This window comes from Streptopelia decaocto, assembly GCF_964273445.1.
Source record: "Streptopelia decaocto genome assembly, chromosome: 6".
In the NCBI taxonomy this organism is placed as follows: domain Eukaryota; kingdom Metazoa; phylum Chordata; class Aves; order Columbiformes; family Columbidae; genus Streptopelia; species Streptopelia decaocto.
Window position 1 is genome coordinate 26229065 of NC_138660.1, and position 11600 is coordinate 26240664.

The window sequence follows — 11600 nt, forward strand, 5'->3', positions numbered from 1 at the left end:
CTCCACCTATTCCAGCTATGCTGCAGCCCCTGCCTCGCTCGGGCGAGCGGGGGACACGGCTCAAGCCCAGAGATACCGCCTATGAGCGATGAGTCAGTCATTGTCCAGAGAGTCTCTACGGGACAGACATCATGAGGTCTTCTTTCCTTGGCTGTCTCCTCAGCAACTGCGTCCTACAGCTGGCCTGGCCTCCCCTGCTTTGTTTGCTTCCTCCCGTCGCTGGAAGAGGAAGCATCGATGGTGCCTCTCGGTCTATTCTACCTAAATTTAAACCGCTATTTTTGTGTTTGCAGTCTGACTGTGTCTTGTTTTAAATTAGGAACAACAAAAGCCACACGAGGAAAGGTGTCATCTGACGTTTGGTGAGACAAGCCATCGTGTGATGAAGACCTTGTGCCAGAACAGCCCCATCCCACCCTTGGTTGGTCATCCTCTCTGCGAGGGACGAGTTTTTGTTTCGTACAGCAGCTCCCCAAAGGAGCAGGGAGGAGGCAGGAGCGGGATGGGATGACCCGTTTCTCTTCCCAGTTGAGCGTTTCCAGTCAAGAGGCTCTTTGAGAAGCGTGGCACAGATAACACAGACGGACGCGTTTCGGGAAGCAGTTCCCAGAACTGGGTTGACATTTCTCACTGCTGCGACCTGGACCAAGGGCCGTCCTTGCAAAAGAAAGAAAAGTGAAGGCCAGGGGTCAAACAACAGGAACAGGCATTGAGGAAACGATCCCTTGCTGAAATTAATGAACTTGCAAGGGTGAGATGCTGTTCGGCGTGAATCAGAGATTTTCCTTTCGCGGTGCTGAGCAGGAGGGTGTGGGGTTTCTGGCATCTCTTTGGCCTCATGGAGGAGGGGGATGAGAACTTCAGTGGTTCTTCATAGAAGGAAGGACAGCATGCAGGACAAACCCCACTCACATCATCCCAAAGGCTGTATGTGGAGGGCTCAACAGCTGGCCCCAAGAAATGCGTTGGTGTCCATGCAGACTTACATCATTCTTACCAGGCATTGACCAGCCCTGCCAGGTGAAGCTACTCCTTCTTAACACCAGCTTCATGAGGAAAACATGAATAAAAAAGAAAGCTACACAAGCACTGTGCAATTCTAAATACCCCCTTGGCCTTTGCCATCCCACCCATGTGGTGGTGGTACATGGTCCTCCCTTCAGGTCAGGAGCTTAAGGGAGTTTCTTGTCTAAAGAAGAGCATCTTGTGTCCCTCTCCTTTTGTTCAGGGTGCAGGGAAACTATTTAAAATGCCACTTGCAACCACTTCCAAGCGGGAACATGCAGTTTACTCCCTGAGCTGTCAGGTCACTCTTGAAATCACAGAATCACAGGATGGTTTGGGGTGAAGGGACATTCCCAGCTCCCCCAATGCCCCCCCTGCCATGAGCAGGGACATCTGCACCAGCTCAGGTTGCTCAGAGCCCCGTCCAGCCTGGCCTGGGATGTCTCCAGGGATGGTTCATCCACCACCTCTCTGCCCAACCTGGGCCAGGCTCTCACCATCCTCAGGGGCAACAATTCCTTCCTCATGTCTGGCCTAAATACGATTGACTTTGGGTGGTTTTCAGTGAACTGCCGTTGGCCTTCTACATTGGAACATACCTCCCCTTAGGATTCCTCAAGCTCCCAGCTCTGTGCTGAGATGTCAGAGGGCTGCAGAGGGGTCTCTGTGCGGCCAGCCAGTGTGGGTCCTCTTGGTGGGATCTCAGCCGTGCCTTTTGCTCTGGGGTTCAAACTTAATGGCAGGTCCTCTACCTAATGTTCAGCCACAGCTGTCAGATACAGGCTAGGAACACAATGTTCCCGATTCAAAACAATGAATTTCTAAGGTGAGAAAATTCAGCCCTGTCAGGAAGTGGTGTCTGTCTTGGCCAAAGGATTTCTTTCAGGTAGGAGTGGTCCATCATGGCTGTCAGAACAATTTACTCATTTCCCCATAAAAAAATAAATATTTATCTTGTGTTTTAGGGTGAAGTTAAGCAGCCATGGCAGAGACATACCTAACTGAGAAGTCAATCAGTCCTCCGATGGGATGGATCTGAAGCAAGCACCAGTGAAGTGTGAAGACGTGCTGTGAGTATCACCAGAGCTGACAGCTCTTCACCAGACGTGTTTATCTCTTGATGCTCAGCTTCCGTGTTTGTGTGTCAGTCAATGATTGTTACCCCTCTTGGAGCAGCTATAAATAGTCAAGTTTTCTCTGCTGATTATAAATCTAAGCTCGGCTGGTAGTGCTGAAACCCAAGAGGTTGTGTTGGCTGGACTCGGTCCAAGGATGCGGTGGCTGAGTCACTCGTGCCACAGTGGGACGGTGGTCCACGAGGCACGAGGTGGTCAGGGAGCAAAAGCAGTTTCTCCATCAGGCTGTTCCTGGAGGGATGTTCGAGTGTGACGCACCCGCCGTGGTTTTCAGGGAACACTTGGGGCAGCTTCTTCTCAGGGGTACTGAGAACTTCAGACGCTGGCCAAAAACCTCGGTCGTCTGCTTAAAAAAAGGAAAATGAAAGTGGGAGAGGAAGCCCTGCTGGGGCTCAGATCTCTGGTTCTTCACGAACAGCAGCACGCCAAGGCTCAGGTCCACCACTTCTGCAAACCCCGCTGTGATTATTCTCCATGGGGTGACACACATGGCTGTATCCTGCCATCAGCGTGCCCTCAAAGCATCCAGATCAAGAGTTGCTAAGGGGAGGGAAGTGCTGGCTGTGGCAACAGGCTGGTTTGGAGCCCATAGCAATAGACCCCAAGCATCTCCCCAGCCTGAGGTGCCTCTGGGAGCTCCTTAGCTTGTCCTCACAAGATAAAGCAGAACAGGAAAGAAAGGATCCTGTTTCCAACCTGTTGGACTGTGAAAGCCTTTTTCTTTTTTGTCTTGTATTTAAAAAAATAAAAAGGCACATTTTGTTTCAAATGCAAAACTTTTAGTATGTGGGAAATAAAAAAAAAAAAAAGACATTTTGGAATCATCAGACCATTTTTTAAAGGAAACAGTGGCAGATTAGTTTGCTCCGAAATGATTGTTTAGGAATGTGAGCTAACCCTACAGCACGAAAAAAGCCATGATGGAAAGGAAATGTTTTGATATTGTGAGAGGGAAATGTTGCAACTGACCTGAGATTGAAACTTCCCTCTGTTGATGAAGCTTTTCAAGAACAGGGTTTTTTGGTCTAGATTTGGAATGAGAGAGATTTGAGGTTTATCGAGCTCTCCAGGTACGAGAAACCTGAGACTACAGCAAAGCCGGACTCAGAACCTGAATTACTTTATTTTTTGCCCCCACTTGGACTAAACCGGATCTCACTGGATATCTTGCCCCTGCATTTTCATTAAAACAGGTTTTTTCCTGACCTGTATCTATGGTGACTATTAGGTTGGCACAAAAGTAATCGCTGGTTTGGACCATGAATTTTAAGTCATTATAACTAGGCTCAAACACATCTTTATTAATCAAAATAGGAACCATTAAAATCAACACCTTTTTGCCAATGACAAATAAGTTTATTTATTCCTGTAGTGTAAAAATCCGTGCTTCGGTGTTCAATGAACTCTTGGAAAGCATTTTCCGCATCCTGCTGGTTGTGGAAGTGTTTTCGCTGCAAGAAGTTGTTGAGATGCTTGAAAAAGTGGGAGTCAGTTGGCTTTTTGTTTAACATAATTTCCGTAGTTGAAAATAAATATAAAATAAACAGCAAGTACGAAGTCAGTAGCAAAAAATAACATAAAGCGAGAAAAGCACAATAAAAAGATGTATAACATAACCACATTTATTTAAGACTATGTTCCAATATCAAGCGGCAAATTTCAACAATGCAAAAACCGCAATTCCTTTTGCACCAACGTAATTCTTGGGTTGGTCTCCATCACCCTGGATGTGATGGTTGGGGGTCTCTCCATCCCTCTCGGTCCATCCATGTGTGTGCTCGGTGGCTCCTTCCCTGCCATGGGAGCGGCTTGAGAAGGATGGAAACTGTGATGGGATGAGTCCCATGTGCATCAGCAGAAACAAAATGTCATTTCCATTGGAAAATATTTCAAGGTGTTTCAGCCTTTCAAGATGAAACAAAATCTTCCCTTGCAAAGTGTCAGTTCCAGCCATTGTTCCATTTCGACTCGACTGTTCCAAAGAAAACAAACACATTTTGACTCGACATGGCTAATGCTGATACCAGCTCAAAACCAGCCCTTCCTACCACACAGTCAGAGTTGGGAGAGGATCTTGTCGTGGTCAAAAACCTTCTTGCTGCTTTTATTCCAGCTTCTCCAGAGTTTCCAGCACTTTTTGTAGGACGGGTGTTGCAGGTTTCCATCCTGCCCTGGGTGACGCCCAGGTCCTCTTCTTGGACTGCAGACTGACATGGAGCCAGAGGTGCCAGCAGGAAGGTATGGCCAAAACTTCACCTTAATTTGGGCTTCTATCTGTTAAATGCCAACGCTGAAGTGAAGCCCATGAGAAGAGGAACCCTGCAATGGTATTTTGGTGAAGCGCATGTGGCAGCGGACTCTCCTTGAAAATGAGGATGAGGAGGGGGATGAAGAGATCTGACCCTCTCTGGGCGCGTAAAAATGGTTCTGTCAAAGCAAATTATCAGTAGAGCTCCACAAAACATGTGTCAGCAGGAGCTGGGGGCTGCTCAATCTCAGCATCTTATTCACCGCCGCCCCTGCCTCGCTTCCAACCAGAGAAGAACAGCTTTTATTGGTTTGTTTTGGGTTGGCTGCTCGTTGAAATTCAGGCTGTTTTATGTAGTGGGTTGACCCTTACACGGCGACAGCCAAACCACAGGCACATGGCCTCACAGTATCAGGGAAATTTGGAAGATTTTGAACCAAACAAGGAGTTTTTATGAAAACTCTGAGTAGTTGGAAAAAAAAAATAAAATTAGATGATTATGCAACTTTATTGGCACTCTCGTTGCATCATCGTTAAATAAGTCAATATAGAGTATAATAAAAATATTTTGCTGCATATTAGCAGAGATGGAACAATCTTCCTTGCAAACACATAACTCTCATTCCGTATTTAATAGTGCCCAGAGCTTCAGGACTTGCAGTGGTATGAGCACAGTCTTGTGGAACGAGATGTGCTGAATTCACTCTCTTTTATCCTCTTTTTATTGAATTTAAACTTTTTTTCCAGAGGGAAGTGGACAAGCATCCAAACTTCATGGTTTAACTGTCCTTACCGCAGTGTCAGGAGGGATCAGATCGGAGCCATGATCTCTGCACAACATTTGGACCAGATCCTTTCATGTAATGGAGTAATATTCATTAAAACTTTTTAGTACTTAATTTCTTGTTTTAATTCCATTCAAATAGTGGCTCCTAGAGCCCTCTCATGTCTTTTTAGAGGTGGCAGAGCTGCTAAATGATTTCCAAAATGGTCAATGTATCCAACAAACATCAGCTCTTCAAGGAGGTGAAGATTTCCACTGGGACATGATGGATTTGGGTCTCCTCATCTCCAAAACCATGAAGCCTGTCTCGGTCCTTTTGTCCCATCACGGGGCTTTTGTGGGAACTCTGGTCGTGTTCATCTCTTGTTTGTGAGAGAGTAGAGACTCATCACCAGGAGTGAATAAGTTAAGAGGGTGTCTCATCGCTCATGGTGATGCATCTCACCCATCTTCTGCCAGAATTTCATAACAGAAGGAGGAGGCTGCAATGGGAGCCATCCACCAGCTCTTCTCCTGGAGGGCATGTTACGACAGGACAAGGGGTGATGGTTTTAAACTAAAGGAGGGAGATTCAGGCTGGACATGAGGAAGGAATTGTTGCCCCTGAGGGTGGTGAGAGCCTGGCCCAGGTTGGCCAGAGAGGTGGTGGATGAACCATCCCTGGAGACATCCCAGGCCAGGCTGGACGGGACTCTGAGCAACCTGAGCTGGTGAGGATGTCCCTGCTCATGGCAGGGGGGGGCACTGGGGAGCTGGGAATGTCCCTTCACCCCAAACTGTTGTATGATTGTATGGATTGCACCCAACAGAGCAGTTCTTGAGGTGGGTGATGCTGAGATGTTGCCTTATTCTTCTTCATGCTGGGATGTGCCACCATCCAGCAGCCAGGCCATGGGACATCCCTCTGGATGGGAGCCTCCTTGAGCTGCTCCGGATCTGATTCGGTTACACATCTCCCTCTCGTCCCTTAGGATGGTGTCTGTGTAGACCTGCTACCAAGGGTTTAACAACACACCTACGAAACAGCAGGATTTGGTGCTGCTGGACGGAGTACTTTTGGTGTGAAATAACAGATTTGCCCCGCAAACAATTTCAAGCCTGGCAAAGTCTCTCTCTCCTGGCTATGTACGTCCATGGAGGAACCAGGGTTAAGGAATTTTACAAAAATACTTGACTCTCTACCTTCTTAGGCTGCAGAAGTCTTGCTTAGGGGCACTGTTCCTGAAATATTTACCAACTGCGCAGTTTATTGGCAGTGGGCAGAGTTAAATTAGACTGTCTCATCATGATCACTCAAAGCGATTTCAAGGAAATATAACCCTGCTTTGAATGGCGCAGTCAGATCCTTGTCTGCCCCATTTAATTGCTTTTACTACAGGATACTGATGCTTTAGATTGCAAATCCTTCGAGGCAAGGGCTGTCTCTTTGTTCTGGGTTTGCAGAACACATCCTGCAGTGAAGGCCCAGGGCTCTGGCCTGACTACAAACATCTGGTTATCTTAAATTCTGTGCTCGGTGAGTGCCAGGAGGGCTTGAGGGTGGTGGATGGAGGGTGAGAAGGTTGCGGGGTGCTGGGTGCTGACCCCTGGTATTGCCCAAACCCACACGGCTCTGGGGGATGCACGTCATCTTCCACCCCTGCGGTTGCTCTGATTTATGGTGGGACAGCCCTTGTTGTGCGTGCAAACAACAGTAGCTGGAGGGGGGGTGTGTGTGTGTGCGTAATAAATAATCTTAATTCCAATCTCCCATCTCTTCCTTCTACCAACCATCATGGTTTCTGCGCTGCAACGTGATGAGCAAATGGCCCCAAACGTGACACCTGGGGGCTGGCGTCCCCAAAAGCAGTTACAGACAAAGGAGAAGGCAGGAGGGGTGGCTGGCTCAACAGCGACCCACCAACATAATCCACACGTTGGGTCAACTCCAGGTGAACTGGGGAGCCTGTGGTGTGTTACAGCAAAGATTCAATTGATGGTGAAACTCAAGTGGCTCAATTATAAACAAGACTCACTTAAAAAGGCAGAGGAAAGGAAAGGGGCTGTTTGAGTGATGTGATGTGATGTAAAGCCTCACCAGGGCTCATTTAAAAGCATTTCCTTGACTCCTCTGCTCGCCTATAGTGCTTTTAGAAGTGGAGGAGCTCTCTGCTTTCTTCTCTGAAAGGCTCAGCCTGCCAAACTCGCAGCCTCCTGCTTTCCAGGCTCTGCAGTCATCCCTGCAAGACTTGCCTTCCAACCTATTCCTCCAGAACGCACTTTTCTCCTCCTCTTGCCCTGCAAGAGTCTGGATTAACTGGGTTTGCGCATGGGATGCAGAGCACCACAGAGTTGCTTAACGCGTGAGCTAATCACCCACGCAGACAAATATCCTTCACTTCGGGTGAGCTGGTTGTGGGCTGGTTAGTGCTGACACGCACCTCTGCCATCATCCTCAGTGTGAGTTACCTGCTGTCGCGTCCCATTAGACCTCACTCCTAATCTCTGGGCACAGCTGGCTTCCCCGCAGGGCTGGCAGTGGCCTCGGACAGAGGGTGGGCAGCGTCTTGTCTTTCTCTGGGACTCAGCTTGCTTGTCCCAAGAACCCCTCTCCACTGTGGGAACAATGGTGTCCCCTCCTGAGGGCTGGATCACCTTTTTGGGTGATGGTGAGCCACACTCCATCCTGGGCTGTGAGCCAGCCAAGCCTGTTCTTCAGGTACGGCTGTGTACCTCCCTCTGACCAGTATTTCTGCTCCAGATCAATTATACCTTGCTGGTAAATGAAACCCGGTCTGTCATGGGCTATAATTTCCATCTCAACCACGGGCATTGGCAGGAGCCGCTGGTGCATGCTGCCCGTCCCATCCCCATCGGTTCCCAGCCCCGGCTGTGCCGCAGCACCAGCCCGGAGGGATAATTGGAGCTTCCAGGGGGTGGGTTTGGTGTGCTGGTCCTGCAGTCCCAGGGGCCGGCTCTGGGAACACGGGAGGGGTTTTGTTTTCCATCTGCATTCCCAGAGCGATGTTTGTACTTGCAAGTCTGAAACCCTCCAGGAGCCCTGGGGCTCCGTCTTTGCTTCCAGGACCAGGGTGCAGCAAGTAAACTGGGGCTCAGGTGGCTCTGGGAAGTTTGTTTTTAAGTGGTGCGAGGTTCCTTTCGCTCCCTTCCTAATCCTGCTTGCGGCAGAACATCTCAAGATATAACCTTGAGGGCTGCTGGTTTTATGAGCTGTATGTCTGGCTCTGATCCTGCCTTTGTTCCTTCTTCTCTCTTGTGAAGCCTCCACAGGTCTTCCCAACACGATTGTTTGTCCATCCTCACGTCTCCTCCCATGGCTGATGTCTGTGGTAGGATCTTCATCGCTGCTATGTTTGAAAAGACCAGAAATTTGCTTGGATCACATCTCCCTCCCTCCTTCTGCTGAGCCAGGGGGTCCTGAGGTCCAGGTCCCTTCTCCACCTTCTAGTTTTACCCAATAACAGGGTTTCCCAGGCTGGGGGATGATACAGGCTTGCTGTGGGCTTCCCTGTTATTCCTGCCACCAAAGGGTTTAGTAGGCAGCTTAGTCTTCTGGATCCACACCTTTGGATCTGGGGAAATAACTTCTGACCTAGCAGGAACCAGGTTCTTTGGGATGTCTGACCACACAGTTCACATTTTGCCAGCTCCAAGATAGGACAATGACTTCCTCAGCCCATCGTTCCCTTGGCTCCAGGCAGTGGATGGTACTTCAGGCAGGTCCGTCTGAAACAAAATACCGAAGGCAAAATTCCAAGTCTCAGTCCTAAGTCATTGATGAGGAGGCTGCTGGGAAGGAAACACCTTCCTTTAAGAAGGATCCGCTGGTCCAGCTTTAAACATAGCAGGGATTGTCCTACTGTGCATAGCACAGTGAGAAATCATCTTCCATGCTGGGATGCAATGTCTCTTCAACCAGTAACAAGCCTTCCCGGGATCCAGGAAGATCCCAGTTGAGCCTCAGTTGAGACTTAGTTGAGTCTCAACTCCCAGTTGAGTCTCAGTTGGACTTGATGATCCTTACGAGTCCCTTCCAGCTCCAGGTTTTCTTGATTCTCTGGTAGAAAGAAGGAGAATGGTGCGGGGAAAAAGAACTGTGGTCATGTTGAAAGAGTTTGACCCAATCACTTCTCCAGCAGAACAAAAAGTGGCTTTTGAGGGTTCTGATGTTCTGCGAACAAGGTGAGCATCCCCTGGTAGCAAAGAGGGACCTGCCCCAGTTCCTGCATAGCTACACGAGTGTAAGTTTGATCTGCCCGTGGGAAACATGCCCGGTGTCAATTGCTGGCTTGTTTTGGATGAGGTGGTGGGGTAGAGGAGGAACTCCTGATGTCCATGGAGACCCGTGGGCCTGGTTCAGCTTCGCTGGTTCCCAATCAGCTAGTGACACTGAGATCTTCTCCTTCCAGCCAAAGTCTCGGTCAGGGGAGCGTGACTACTGGAGGGGGAACTCATTTCAAAGGCTGAGAAAGAAATGCAGCACCAGGAGCCATGTAAGAGGAACCAAGCCCTGTTGATGTGTGATCTTTCCTGCCAGGCACATCAACCGTATCATCCTAACAGAGCAAGATGAGAAGAATTTAAAACTAAACTCGCCTCCCCTTGTCAGCGCCACCATAAATCATTTTCCTCGTGCACGCTCGTCTGCAGGACGAACCCTTCCTTGCCAAGGCTGTAACCCTGCGGGAATGAAAGTGCAGCAGAGAATCCTCAAAAAAGAGGCAAGAGTCCTGTTTTTTCATGTGCAACTCATTTTGTTAATCCCGTTGCACAATCTAGTGTCTAAGGTCTGTAATCTAAAAGCGATGTCAGTATAAGAAAGCTGGAGCTGAATTTGTGTCCAAGGGCTGGAATTTCTCTTCCAGCAGGATAAAAGCTTGGGAGATGTCAGCAGCGCTCGCTGATGGTCCCATCTAGGTGGACAGAGCCTGCTCAGGATAGACCTTTGCTGTTCTGCAAAACAAAGTGACTGTGCTGGCCACGAGGAACCTCACAGAGATGCTGCAGAACACCAAGTGCTGGAATTGTACCTTAAATTGTACCTGTCTTAAATAGCCAAAACCATCATGACTAGACTTTAAAATTCGGATTTCTCAGCTTTTATTTTATTGTTTACTACAGCTAGACAAGCTGCCAAACCTTGGGCAATGTTCCTTGCTTGGGAAAATGTTCACTGGAAGGTTATTGACCAAGACGCTGCATGGCGCAGGTACGCAAGGTGTGCAGCCCCATGGGGATGTCCCCAGCGCTGTGAGTAACCCCCAGCTGGATATTAAGTTGGTGTTCTCTTCCCTTAACTATTGCAAGAGCTGCAGGTTGAGAATGTGGGTTGCCAGCATGATTTCTTCATGCCCTCTACCAAATCGGCCCCGCTGGGGCATCTCTCTGTGTTGAAGCCCTAGGAGGGGTTTGCTGGGGGGTGGCCAGGTGTGGGGGCTGCTTGGAGACCCAGGTCCTTTGGTTTGGAGCACGTCAGGGGCTGCCCCAGCCTCTGTCCCTTCCCTGGCCAGCCAAGATGTGGGTCGGTTCCCACCAAGGACCCACATCCCCATGGGCCAGCCCATGAGGGTGTTTCCCAGAAGCTGCACTTTGGGAGCTCTGATTCCTTTTTGACTTGTAGATTTTTTTCTTCCCCTTGCAGGGGGGAATAACCCCATCGGCACAGGGTCTCCAGCCCCATCCATAGGATGTGGCATCAGGGCAGGGGCATTTCTGCCCGTCCAGGCACCACACCAGCTTGTCGGGCATCACGCCTCTTCCCCGCTACGTTTTGCTGCGTGGAAGATAAATTTGTATGGAAAAGTTGAAGTTAGTGGCTGAAACAGCTGCTGCGTGGAGGTGGTTGTTATAACAAAGTGAGCGTCATGGGTCTGTGCAGAATAAACTGAGAAGACAGGGATGTGAGCGAGTGGGTCAGGCATCGCCTGAAAAATGAGCTCAGCGGCACGTCGGGCTCACGGGGAGGACGGGAGATGAGCAGAGATGTTGGCTTGCTCAAGCTTTTCTGTCGGTGAGGCTGAAACTCTCTGTCTCTTGCTATTGAGTGGTGGATAAAAGGGCTCGGCTAAATCTGACAGGAGAAAAGGGACTTTTCACATCGCGTCCTTACCCCAAATCTAGGAAATTTGGGCATGGAGTGGAGAAAGAGAGATGGGAAAACAGGTTGCTTTTCATTTTTTTCTCCATTCCTAGACCAGTGATACCTATCTGTGCCTTCCAGTGGTGCTTCTGGGACAAGGTTAGGAAACTGGGAAGCTGACAGCCAACATCAGCTCTTTTTATCTTATCAAGGCTAATGGTCACATTGCTATCAAGACAGTGCTGGACCCCCGAAGATGCTGAGCTGGGGGTCCTGTTGCAGGACAGCTCAGCAATGCTGGAGGAAGGGAGCACCCAAGGAGCCTCTCCCATGGGTGCAAGGCACCCT